The following is a 12,761-nucleotide window of genomic DNA, read 5'->3' as shown; positions in this document are numbered from 1 at the left end:
CTGAGTATAATTAATCACTTACCTTGAGACTTGTGTCAATGTAATTACAAACAAATTCACAAGAACGAAATGATTTTGTTTTGAAGAAATTGCAAGACTTAGCAAAAGATTATAGCATCAAAGGCAGCTTCTGCTTTGATGCTGTTGGCTAACCTGTAAAAATAAAGAAAATGATTTATATTTTTTTATTTCAAAATTTGCACGAGGGAGGGATGGTGTGGTGTGGACAGACGTAGAGCGTAAACAAACAAGCTCCCTTTTTTAGTATTTTAAAAATAAATTTAAATCTTAAATGGCTATGGATACGATGATGTGGTTTGACTGTAGGCTACACATAAATCTGCATGTGGGAAATACCTTTTCAAATATTTGGTCTAAAAATAGATTTAATTTTTTCGAATGTTTTGAGTCTAGACAGGATTGCGATGATGGTACTTTATTATAAAAGATACATATATGAATGTACAAACAATTTAAATTTAAACATATTTTTTTTTAATAAAAGGGTGTGCAAATAAAAATTTTTAATAGCTTCTAATATACATAACAATATTGAGAAATATTTGCACAGCGCGGCAATAAAAATGAGAATCATTTGTTTTGTTTTCGAATAGAAAAACGTGTAGAAACATTATTTTAAGTGAGTAAGTGAGTCACGTAAAGTAATAAATTTGGCGACAAAAATCATAGGCTTTAAAAAGATTAATTGAACACTTTAAGTGAAATGTTTTACTGATTTTGGGTTGTTATTTTATTTAAAAACAAAATATATTCTGTAGTTAGAAGTTGTTAGTTATCTTATCACTTGCCAAGTTTGTTGAATTTTGTATTTCAATATTTAAAAAAAAACTTTAGGTATTGCCCAATGATTTACAGTATTTAGTCGGCATAGCGTAGATTTGTAAATCATTTTACATTCACAACATTTTGAAATGCATAATTTTAGATACAATACAGTATTATCAATATTAAAACAACGTAATATTATACAATATCTTCAACAATTATAAAATTGCAGTTTTGTATTCCCTAAAATTTGTCAGAAAAATAAGGATTTTAAACCGTTTTCGGGTTTAATCGTTATTTTTTCACTCCAAATATAACTTCTGTAAAAACGATGCCATTACTTATTTAAAAATATAATTATGATAAAACAATAATTGAGTGGCAAGAGAGCTTTCTGCTTGATTTGAACTGGTATTTATTTCCTCAACAAGATTTAGTATCTTAATTAAAGGTTTTATTTATACACATATAAAAAGTAATTTATTTCGTGGTTTTGATTTGGTAACGCTTTCACTTGACACCTCTCAAATAAAGCTGTCATTTGAAGTGTTATAATTGAATGTTTGCCATTTTTTATAATAGATAACTTAACTTGTTTAAAATATTAAAACATACTTCGACAAAGTGGTACATTACGCTTTGACAGTAGGCAGCATAATTGTACAACTACGAAAGTAAACGTCAAAATTGTGAATAAATTTGAAATGAGTGAAAGCGTTACTGACGTCGTCGTTGTAAGGGATGTGCAGTGCATCATAGTTATGAACGCTGAGTCACAAATATTTTTGATCAAGTGCAAAAATTATCGATTATTACGTGAGTGTCATTAATATTCGGTTTTTATTTTTAAACATACTTTTGTTGTTTTTTTCGTAGTTAAAGTTGAATTTGGATTTATTATTTGGTTATTTTATAAATTAGTATATAATTTCTTAAATATTTCATTAAAACAATTTTTGCAATCACTTAACTGCATTAAGATACACGATAAACAACGCAAAAAGGACACATGTAAGCGCTTCATTAATATTTGTTTTTTTGTTTTCTTGCTGAGTTTGACATTTGCTTTGATTAACAGTTTGTCTATTCGAGAGCACCGTTAAAATAAAATGTTGACTAGACGTTTGCATACATTTTTAAAACGATTTAGTGTAAGATCGTTCAGTTTTATTTAAAAAGTTAATCATAGGGCGCAAAGGAAAAATGCAAGCATTGAAAAAAAACAATAAACCTGAAACATACAAAAAAAATTGCTGATATCTTAGACATGAAGCAAAACACTATCAGTGAACCAAAAAAGCATCCTAAAAGAAAATTTAAGGCAAAGTGCTGAAAAAATGGTCATTTTAAGGAATTTCAAATTTTACCACAACAACGACCCGAAGCACAAGGCGTATGTTGTTTATGGGTTTTGTATAACTCTCAAAAAGTTATCCAAACACTTCCACTATTTCCAGAATTTGTGGGATGAATTGGACCGTCGAGTTCGCGAAAATCCTGTCTCTTAAATAAGTGCACTAAAGCAACGTCTTCAAGAAGAATGAAGCAAAATAGACATTGAATACCAAACAATTATAAAAAATATGGCCAAGCGTTTGGACGGAGTTTAATTAAATCAAGGGTATCGAATAAAATAATAAAATCAATGGTAAGAAAGATTAATTAAAAAGTTAATATAATTATGTAAAAGAAACCGAATATTAATGAAGTGTTATTTTTTGAGTTGTCGTATTCTTTATTTATTTTATTTTGTTAATTTCCTATTTTAATTAAAAATGTATATACAATTAAAATTATTAAATACAAAATAATTTAAAGAAGAACTGGTTTTTAACTTTTTTAAAGTTTAAAGTGAAACAAAAAAACCGAATATTAATGGCACTCACTGTATCTGTGAACAATAGTATTTGTCGAACACCATTTATTTGGTCAGCGATTGAAGAGCATGACTTCGACAATACGTGGTTCCAAAAAGATGAGAAAAATAACACGAACAATTATAGCTTTGAAAAATTTCGCGCAGTTTCCCGTTTCGGCAACATATTGACAACTGCAAACTGAATTTAAATAAATAAATTGAAATTTACATTTTTAAACACAACAAAACCCAACTTTTTAAATAAAAATGTGTTTTAAACCCTTATGTTCAAAACTTGTTTCTAGACTCAGAGAATGTTGTGGTTAAAAAGATTGGCCGACAAAAATAATAGATTTAAGAGACTTGCGTTTTCATCTTCTTTATCATAATAATTTCAAGTTTAGAAATACATATTTTTCAAGAGCTGTCCTAAGAAATCATTTTTCTCAATTATCATGCGTGTACCGAAATTTTGTCATAATCGAAAACTTTGACAAATCCTGAAAAAAACTTTTAAAAGTTTTTCGAGGATTTGTAAAAGTTTCAGTTTGTAATGGGTCCCATTCGAATTGAAAATTTTGACATTTCTCGACCATTTTTTGTTAATTTTATTACACAATTATAATGCAGATAGATGCAGAAAGGGCTCTCAAGAAAATTGCGTGGGTGTTTTTTTTACCATAGCAGTTTAAAAAAAGGTGAACATTTTGGCTAACCATCAATATCTCACCAATCAATAACGCTTCAATTAAATTGTATATTATATATTTTAACGTGATATCAAACAAGTATATTTTTGGACAAAAAAAATCCAATTAACAGTTTTTTATAATTCAACACAAAAAAAGTAGGTACACAAATATTTGTCACGTCGCAAATTTTACGAATAAAAAATGGTTTTATCTCCAAAACAATTTTGTGCAACGAAGAAAAACGTATCATATATCAGGCAAAATTTTGAGAAAAATCGAATTGACAGTTTTTTTATAAAAAATGAAAATCTAAAAAAACATTAAAAAAAGTTGTTAAAAATTGATTTTAGACTCAAATATCTTTTCAAAACTTTGAGATTATGGCTTCAAACTTATTTTATTTTATTTTTATAAGAAATATTGTTTTCGACATTCGATAAAATGTTGAAAAAAAATGAATTGACATTTTTTTTACAAAAAATAAAACTCTAAAAAAACAATACTAAAACTTGGTAAAAACTTACTTTCGACTCAAAGAGCTTTTCGAAAATTAAAAATATTAGCTTCAAACTTATTTTATTTCACATGAAATATTGTTTTCGATATTCAGTAATTTTTATATAAAAATCCAACAGTCTATTTTTTCATAAAAAGTGTTTTAAGCAATACAAATCGTCTGGATGGGAAGTTATCACTGTGGGTCGCATCCCAGCATCTTTTTTCTATTTTATTTTGTATCTAAAAACTAGACCCCTAATACCTGAATACAAATCTTAAATCTTATTCTCAATTTAAGTTTTTGTCATAATTCGAATCCGAACTTAAAAAAAATAAGGCTACATTTTAAGATGCATTCGAATAAACTTCAATACACACTCAAGCATTTACAAAAAGAAATTAAAGTTTAAATCAATTTTGTTATCTGCTTAAATATAAGTTAATACTCGTATAATATAAACTTCACCAACAAAATCATATCTGCATTTTATTTAACTGCATATATACCCAACAAAGTTCTTGACCTTTTTTCAAAACTAATTTTATTTTTCTATTCTCTATCTCGTACATAATAGAAAATTTTTTATTGTAAGTCACTTGCAGAAAGTTTGAGAAACGAACAAACAATTTTATTCATCAAATTTATTTCTTATTAAATTTTACAAGGACGAGAGAGTCTACGGGTTTATGTGTGCATGCATGTTTGTCTACTTCATCCTTTCTCTTATCAGTTTTGATTTTGTTAGAAACTTTACCTAGAAATGGACTTATGGAACAAATTGATTTTGAATGCCTGTCGTCAACGTTCAATGTTTCTATAAAGAAGATTGAATATTCTTTGAAAGTAAATTGCCGGAAGTGAATAGGCTAGATTTAGATATATACTAACTGCGTGTGCCTAAGTTTTTTAGAAAACACTGTTAATTATTTCATTAAGGTTTCTAAATAAAAATAACAATTCTTTAAAAAATTAGAATGCAAGTTGAGAGTAAAAATCATGACATATCCTATCCGGCCTGTGTCATTCACAAAGTATTACTATCGATAAAATGCTTCACCTGGATTTACAAAATGTCTCCTTGATTTGTTTTTCATGCTGAAATTCTATCAATGATAAAATCACATAAAAATGGTTTTCATATCATTCCAATTAATGTCTGTTAGCTTACAAATTTCTGGATTTCATTTAAAATAATTCAGTAGCTTCAAACAGATTAGCTAAGCCCATTTCATCAAGTCACAAAAGTGGTATATAAGTTGTCAATAGTGGGGCTTACAGACGCCATAAGGGACTTCATAAACAATCAACTGCATTCTTTACTAGCTTTACCTAATTTTTGCTTTGATCTACATTCTATGAGGAACATTAATAACGTTCAGAGCTTTAAATGTATGTTTCTGTTTCGTTCTGAACGTATTCTGAGCTTGTTCAGCGTTTTTTTTTCTATTTTTTTTTATTATTTTTTTTTGTGCCACCATGCCTATTCTACTTAAAACTAAGCCCTACAACTATAAAAGAAGTATGTGAACCGGCCAAGGCTTAAAACCCTATCCCGACTACCCACTATCAAGTGCCGATTAAAGCCACCAAAACTGGTTCTCCTGCTTCAACCTATCAGTTCGGTCCCGTTCGGACACAGCCCTACTGAACCGAAGGAGTTCTGTTCCGTCTTGTGCCATGACTTCCCGATTGTACAAGAGTCGCCTATCCACGGTTCGTCGTCTGAAGTGGTAGATTAACGGAACTGCTGAAATTGTTGGTCGAAGACATAGCTCTTGCAATGTAACCTCAAACGAGTTTTATCACGAAATTTTAATTCTGTTGATTCGAACCTCCTTTTATAGGACCTCGTTGAAAAAAGATTTGGCTGTTCGATATAAGCCGGTACACGTATTTTTCGTGGCCAGCCAACAGAGTCCGGAACAGAATTGTTTCCGACTTCTAGACATTTATATCCAGTTTCCTGTAGTCGCAATAGCGCTGAATCTTATCGAAATCACGCTGTAAGAAAATTCGAATGACCTAAACCTTTCGGGCCGTTCTGTACGCAATTAGATCGTCAGCGTAAGCAATAGTCTCTGTAAATGCTGAAGAGAATCGGCGAATTCACCGCTTCCTGTTGAGGACCATTTTTAATTAAGAATGTTGTGGTAGAAGTTTCATTGCCACTTTTGCCAACAAACTTTCTACGGTTAAGCTTATAATAAAGTTTATACAACACTGGTTTGCTTATGCTAAGCCTGCTCAGTTTTAGGTAAAGACCCTGTAACCATACGGTGCCAAAGGCATTTTTCAAATCAACCAGAACAGCATGTGTGCATTGTTGTTTTAATTTATTCCTTTGAATATCGAAAACGAGTTTAGACGCAACATGAATTCTGTCATGACCCAACTTGAACCCGAGCTGTTTATCCAGATTAATTTTGTTCTCCACAGTCAACTTAGTCAGAGCCCTTTTTGACAATCTTTTCGAAAACTTTGCTGATGCTCGGAGGAAGACTTATCGACCGAAGATTTGACGGTTTGGAGTTGTCCTTTCCTTTTTTCGGGAGAGGATGAATCACAGCAGTCTTCTAATGCACTGAATAATTTGCATTATTCAGTGCATTATTAAAGTGTGGTGTAAATGTCAATTGCCTCCACCGGTAAATATCTTAGTACAACTTTTGATGTACCATCGAGACCTGCTGACTTTTTGTTTGTCATTGAATTGAAGATGAGCTGATGAGCTCAGCCTTCGTTACTAACAAGGAACTTGGTCCCATTTGCTCGGCGATTATGACATTTGCCAAGGAATTGTCATTGAACCGCATAAAACCGCGGTTCTTAGATAGCCATTGTGTTATATCCTTTCGAAGATAAAAGTGATTAAGTAGGGCTCTGTTTTACAGGTCGTGGTCGGGGCAAATGCTAACATTTACTTTCTACACTTGCTGGAAAGCAGCTCCCACCGCCTCCACCTTTTCCTTTGGATCTTCAATTATGAAAAAGTCATCGTCAAAGATGGCTTCTTCTTGATCTTTTTTCTCCTGAATATCTTGTTGATTTTAGACAACATACTAGGATCACTGTTCTCCTTAATCAACAAATTGATATTTTTTTATTGAAGAATTCATTGTCCTAACCTCCAAGTCGTGTGGGTCTGTAAGTCGTCTAAATAAGTTTTTGAGTCTTATCGGTAAGACACTCGTGTGCCTACGTAGTGCGTCAATAGCCGCGTTTCTGCAAGCGCCCATTTTTCCGTTCCATAGTTCGTTTTATTGTTTTGTCCATCTGTTGTAAATGTTGGTCAATTTCTGTATTTGGCAGGTTTCTGTTGTTTGGTGTGACAATGTCACTCAAACGAAGTTCTCTCTCTAAGGCATTGGTGAAACAAGGCCAACGCATCTTACTGTAATTATAAGAGTGCGTTGCAACGTATTTCTCCAACTCCACACGTTCGTTCGGAATCTGCATTACATCAGCCAGTCCGCAGTGATCACTGTCGAACTCGACTGTCTCTAAGAAGTTTCGAGGGTGATTACCCACTTTGTATTTAACTGTCAGTCTGGTGTGTTACAGCAAAAGATCCAGAAAGTAGCCGCTTCTTTCATACGATGGCTTTTCCATAGCCAACAGGTCGACGCCATATTCAGCGTTGTAAAGATTCATCAAATTAAAAAGATGGTTACTTCTTCGGTTACTATGTTTAATTCCCCAATCTTCATGTTTTTCATTCAAATCACCGGCCAAGATGAAAAGTTTTCTGCCAAGTTTAGTTTTAGTTCTCTTAAGAAAATCTTGAGTTCTGAAGCAAAGTAAGTAACCTGCGGAGCTCAAGCCACATAAGCCGCAATCATATACATCCGCTTTCCTTGAGTGAGAGAGATGCATACAACGCAAAATTCTTCTTTCTTCTAGCGTCTTGAGCTTTCGCTTAATGCCTTTTTGTATAAAGAGAGCGACACTGCACCGCCCCCTTGAGTGGAGTCAGTCTTTTCTTACGATAGATATATAGAGATAGATAGATAATTTGATGTATTGGCATTCGTTTATATACATACGTACACTGTTTACAAAAAATAATTTAGTAAAATCGTTAAGGCTTGGCTATGCCGTCTGCCGATTGACTTCTGTTTGAAAATTAACAACGTTTATCTAGTTGATAATTGAAAGATAGATCCTTCGTATGTTATATAATAAAGGCTTATCATTTCACATCTCATTTTGAAAATTGCCGATATCAGCTCCTGTTCGTTTCGAAAATAACTACGTTCGCATAAGTTGTGATTTAGATGGTTGTACGTAGATCAATCTAGATAATGTACCTTTATTAATAGCTTCGGCTCTCAGTTTTTCATCTAAATTTGCAATAAGATTCTGTAGGTCGTCATCGCAGTAATTACCATTTTCATCAACTATTCGAAAGTCTCTTCTATAGTAGGCAGCATGGTCTTCTAGCTTCTTACACCACAGATTTTTTTTTCTCAATTGTTTTAATGCCAGAATTTTTGGGAGTCGTTCATCTGGCATATTAAAAACTTTTTTGATATAATCAATATTCCATTTAATTGTTTTGATGAAGATAGACCATATATTTAATACTATATGTAATATTAAATGGTTGGAGAAGCATTTCTCCCATGTTGCAGATTTTGCACTTTTAGATTTAATCAGCTTTTCTTTAAGATGTGTTTCCATATTAAGATTGCTGGTTATGGTAAATCCTAGATATTTGTAGGGTTTAACAATCTCGATTGGTTCTCTGTCATAGTGCCATTTTTCATCCCTGGCTGTGCTACCATTACTATTCCGGAATATCATCACTTTGGATTTGCTTAAATTAACTTTTAGATTCCATAGCCGGCAATACACATTTAGTCGGTTAACCAGGCTTTGATGAGTGTCCTCGATATTTCAATTCCACCAGGAAGAAAATCAATCAGGTCCTCTATGAACAAGACAAAAGTATTTGAACTTAAATTGCAAATTGCAACCTTGCTTGACTCCCATCTTCGATTCGAAACACTCCGACTTTTCGGCCCCATTCCATACCGCTGCCTTATTTTCGTCATAGATGCTTTCTAGTACCTGCCCTAATTTTTCTGACATCCCATAATTGTAAAGCTTGAAGAATAGTGATCGGCGTTCAACGGTATCAAAAGCTGACTTAAAATCGACGAAGAATACGTGGAGCTTCTTTTTTTGTTCCATAGAACCTCTATGCTTAGCAGTACAAAAATATCGGTAATCGAGTAGCCACTTCTAAAACCTGCCTGAAATTCTCCAAGCAACTTATTATCATGAATCGATAGAGTCAATAGGTTATCTAATAATGTTTCGAATATCTTGTAGGTGGCGTTGAGAAAGGATATCCCACGGCAATTGGATGGATCATCAATGTTGCCTTTCTTGAGTATGGGAAAAATTAGGGAATTTTGTAACTATTCTGGAATACTTCCAGTTTCCCAAATCGTATTGAAAACCGATGTTAAATTTAAAGTTAGCCTTTCTGTTCCATATTTAAAGAATTCCAGTGGTATACCATCAAGTCTTGAAGCTTTTCCGTCCTTCAATTTCGCTTTGGGACAACCATTGGTGGAGCCTGTCTCGTGTTCCCATTACCTGACATAATGTGGGCGTAGGAAAATTTGGGATCCAGTACCCAACGCACTAAACATCACGCCACGGGTACTACCCTTTTAAGATTACTTATTATTAAAAATAAATTTGGGCTTTTTAACTGACTACAAACTTTTTTTTAACAGGAAAATCTACATATTAATCTAGCAAAAAATATGATTTCTCAAAGACATTTTTAAAATTATACATAGCCAAAGAAAATAACCCCACATTGTACACAGTATTGAAGTATTCAGTATTTCAAACATAAACCTTCATATCTTCAAATCGTTTGTTTGTACTTAAGAACCAAACAAACAAAAAACTAAAATATATCATCTTCTATTTTTACACTTGTTAACTTTACCCCACATAAAAAAAAAACCTGCTGACAAATAAATCTCTTCTACATCAACACTAATCCTAAGGCAACAAAATTTTCACCTGTTTCGTTTTTTTGGTTTCTCATAAAAAAGTGATTCCTTTCATAAATTCATATCTCCACCAACATAAAAATGAATGGGTAGTCATATGACGGAAACAGGATATAAAAACCCAAAGCAAAAATATAATATTTGTAGGCTGTAAAAATAAAAAAAAAATCTGTCAAGTATAAACAAATGTAAATTACGACTTGTCACGTGTTCACCATTATATTCCTTGAATAATTAATAATGGAAACTGTTGACAGACCTTACTACTTCCAACATAAGAACTATGCTATACCTACCTGCCTACCTTCCTACTTTGGACATTCTAATATTATTTGTTCCAAAAATGTCTGCCAAAAAGTTTGTACACGCTTTCATAACCCCGTCACAGGAAGCAGGGTGGTTAGATTGTCCAAAGAGAAAGCGAGAGAGAGAGAGAGAGAGATGAAGGTTGTTTTTCTGTTTATATGAAATATATATATGTAACTCCCAAACTTGCAATTATTCACAATGAACGTAAAAGGGGTTAAATTCACTTAGACAAGTACCTGTAGTGCTATTACGTGTACACTTTGGTTAATCGAGTGCACACACTCCAAAGAATACAAGATTACTCACTTTTACTAACATATATGTCAGCCTACTGTCTCTAATATATCCTCCAAAGAAGACCACCCCTAAACAAAATTTAAAGGACCACGATTTTGTGGGGTTCTCGGAATTTCCGCTTAAACCTTAATACATGGGGGTGATTTTTGTCAAACTCGGATGTTGATATTTTTATATTTTCAAACTCTCAATGGAATATGGATTCTTTCTAATCTAATGGATGATTCTGTTTCATTCAAACTCAAAGGGACCCACCTTATCGACTGAGGCGACACCGTAAAGACATCTAGAACGAGTTTTAATCAAAACAAAAATATTTTTTCATAACAACGATTTGTTTTTGAGGAGTTGTTTTTAAATGAAAACCAAAACGAGTGACGTGAAGGGTTGGTAAGAAAGAAAATCTAGGCTTTTTCTCTCATAAAGCAAACAATGCGCAGGTCTCACCACTCTCAGAGAGTTCGAAAACTTTAAGGACGAAGGAAAACTTAAGATATTTCGACTCAGAGAAATTCAAATGCTTTCACTCAAACCATGAGGAATGGGTTTTGGAAAGCTTTTACAACTCTTAAATTGTCTTATGAGTAACACAATTTCGTTTCGGTCCTTTTTTAGCTTTTGTATTTTTTGAAGCTAGTTTCCGCTTTAATGTTTGCTTATGGTTTTGTTTGCATTTTACCTACCTACATATATAAAGTACCAAGTGGACTACTTCACAATGGCGAAAGTAATCAAATAAATTAACTTAAGAATAAATTTAGCGGAAGAAAAATTAAATAATTGAGCAAATAATGAAATAAAAAAATATCGAACTTATATTTTTGTTTGTTAACCTTTGGAGAGAAGAGGGAGGGATGATGGAATCCAATTCAAATAACCAAAACCCACCGACACCCTTGTTATAGGGTTGAGGTTGTTTTTTGTTTTTTTTTTTGTTTTATGGTTTATTTTTCAGACTTCCTTGGAGTATTGAACCCTTGGGGATAATATTCTGCGTTTTATGTATTTTATTGAGATGTAGTGCAAATGATGTGTTTGCAAATTCCAATATAAAAGAGAAGTCGAGGACGAATGTGGAGGATGAGAATGAGGGAAAAACCAAAACCGATGAATACAATGATATTTTCGTTAAGGATTAGATAAATGGCTCTATATAAAGGATTTATACAGGGGACCAGAAGTCATTGCAAAAGTGTACCAAGCAAAGAAGGAATAGCATTTTCTGTTTGTCTATTTGTTGTGAGCTAAGTAACCATTTATAAGCTTATTTTCAAATTATTTATGAGTTTGTTTGTTTCTATACCAATTTAATAGGTTTTTAAGTTTTGTTTACATACTATATTTTAAACTTGAATTTATGGAAGTCATTTGGTTCTTGGATCAATCCAATCGTAAAGTGTTAAATAGAAGGAACTTCTTCCTAAGAACCAGAAGGAAGGAAGGGAGGTGATTGTAGTTTCAAGGTGAACTTAATTGGAGGACATTTTTCATGGTAAGAAATAGTTTAAAAGGACTTTACATTGCTTTCAAAATAACTTTAACTTTTTCAATTTTTATACCTCTTAATCCTTACTTCGATACAAAAACAGCGGAGCGCTTGAACCTACAAAAATAAAAAATGGGGCTGGGATGCCACCCACACTGATAACTTCCCATCCTGTCTGTCTTTATGCCTTGCTTATAAGTTTGTAGGTTTTAGTGTTATGTTAAAAAAGTTGTTAGTTGAATTATTCTTACAATTTTTTTTAAATTACTAACAATATTTTTCATATATAGAAATAGTTAAGTTTGAATATCCACTTTTGTTAAATAGATTTTTATTCGAAAAAAATTTTTTAACCAATTTTAGTAGCATTTCTTAAATTATTACAAATTGGATGAATGAAATTAATTTGAGAGATATCAAGAAGCGAACATCAATTTTTACCAAATTTTCGTACTTTTTCTTATGAAAAAATGGACTGTTGGACTTTTATAAAAAAAAAAAACTACTGAATACCGAAAACAATCTTTTCTTTGAATAAAATATTGTTTGAAGACAATGTTTTTAATTTTTAAAAAGCTCTTTGAGTCGAAAGTAAATTTTTACCAAGTTTTAGTATTGTTTTTTTGTTAGAGTTTTATTTTTTGTAAAAAAAAATGCCAATAAAATTTTCCTCAAAATTTTACTGAGTGTTGACAACAATATTTTTTAAAGCCAATATCTCAAAGTTTTATTAATTTTTTGTTTAGGTTTTTATTTTTTATCAAAAAACTGTCAATTCGAGATTTTTCTCAACATTTTA

At 32.0% G+C, this 12,761-nt stretch overlaps 1 protein-coding gene across 3 annotated transcripts in view; it reads right to left on the bottom strand.

The window, feature by feature from the left end:
• Window positions 1-12,761, bottom strand: part of LOC129952256 (tRNA-dihydrouridine(16/17) synthase [NAD(P)(+)]-like) — a 95,130-nt gene that overhangs the window by 77,511 nt on the left and 4,858 nt on the right. For 2 of the 3 annotated variants that reach the window (XM_056064759.1, XM_056064758.1), the window contains exon 2: window positions 23-153. The gene's annotated coding sequence lies outside the window, so the exon portion shown is untranslated. Of the gene's footprint in view, window positions 1-22; window positions 154-12,761 lie in introns of those variants that run through there. The other variant, XM_056064760.1, reaches the window with a different exon arrangement.

The sequence above is a fragment of the Eupeodes corollae genome, chromosome 3 (genome assembly GCF_945859685.1).
Source record: "Eupeodes corollae chromosome 3, idEupCoro1.1, whole genome shotgun sequence".
In the NCBI taxonomy this organism is placed as follows: Eukaryota; Metazoa; Arthropoda; class Insecta; order Diptera; family Syrphidae; genus Eupeodes; species Eupeodes corollae.
Note: the sequence above shows the minus strand (reverse complement) of the source record. Positions and strands in the feature narration are given on the sequence as shown.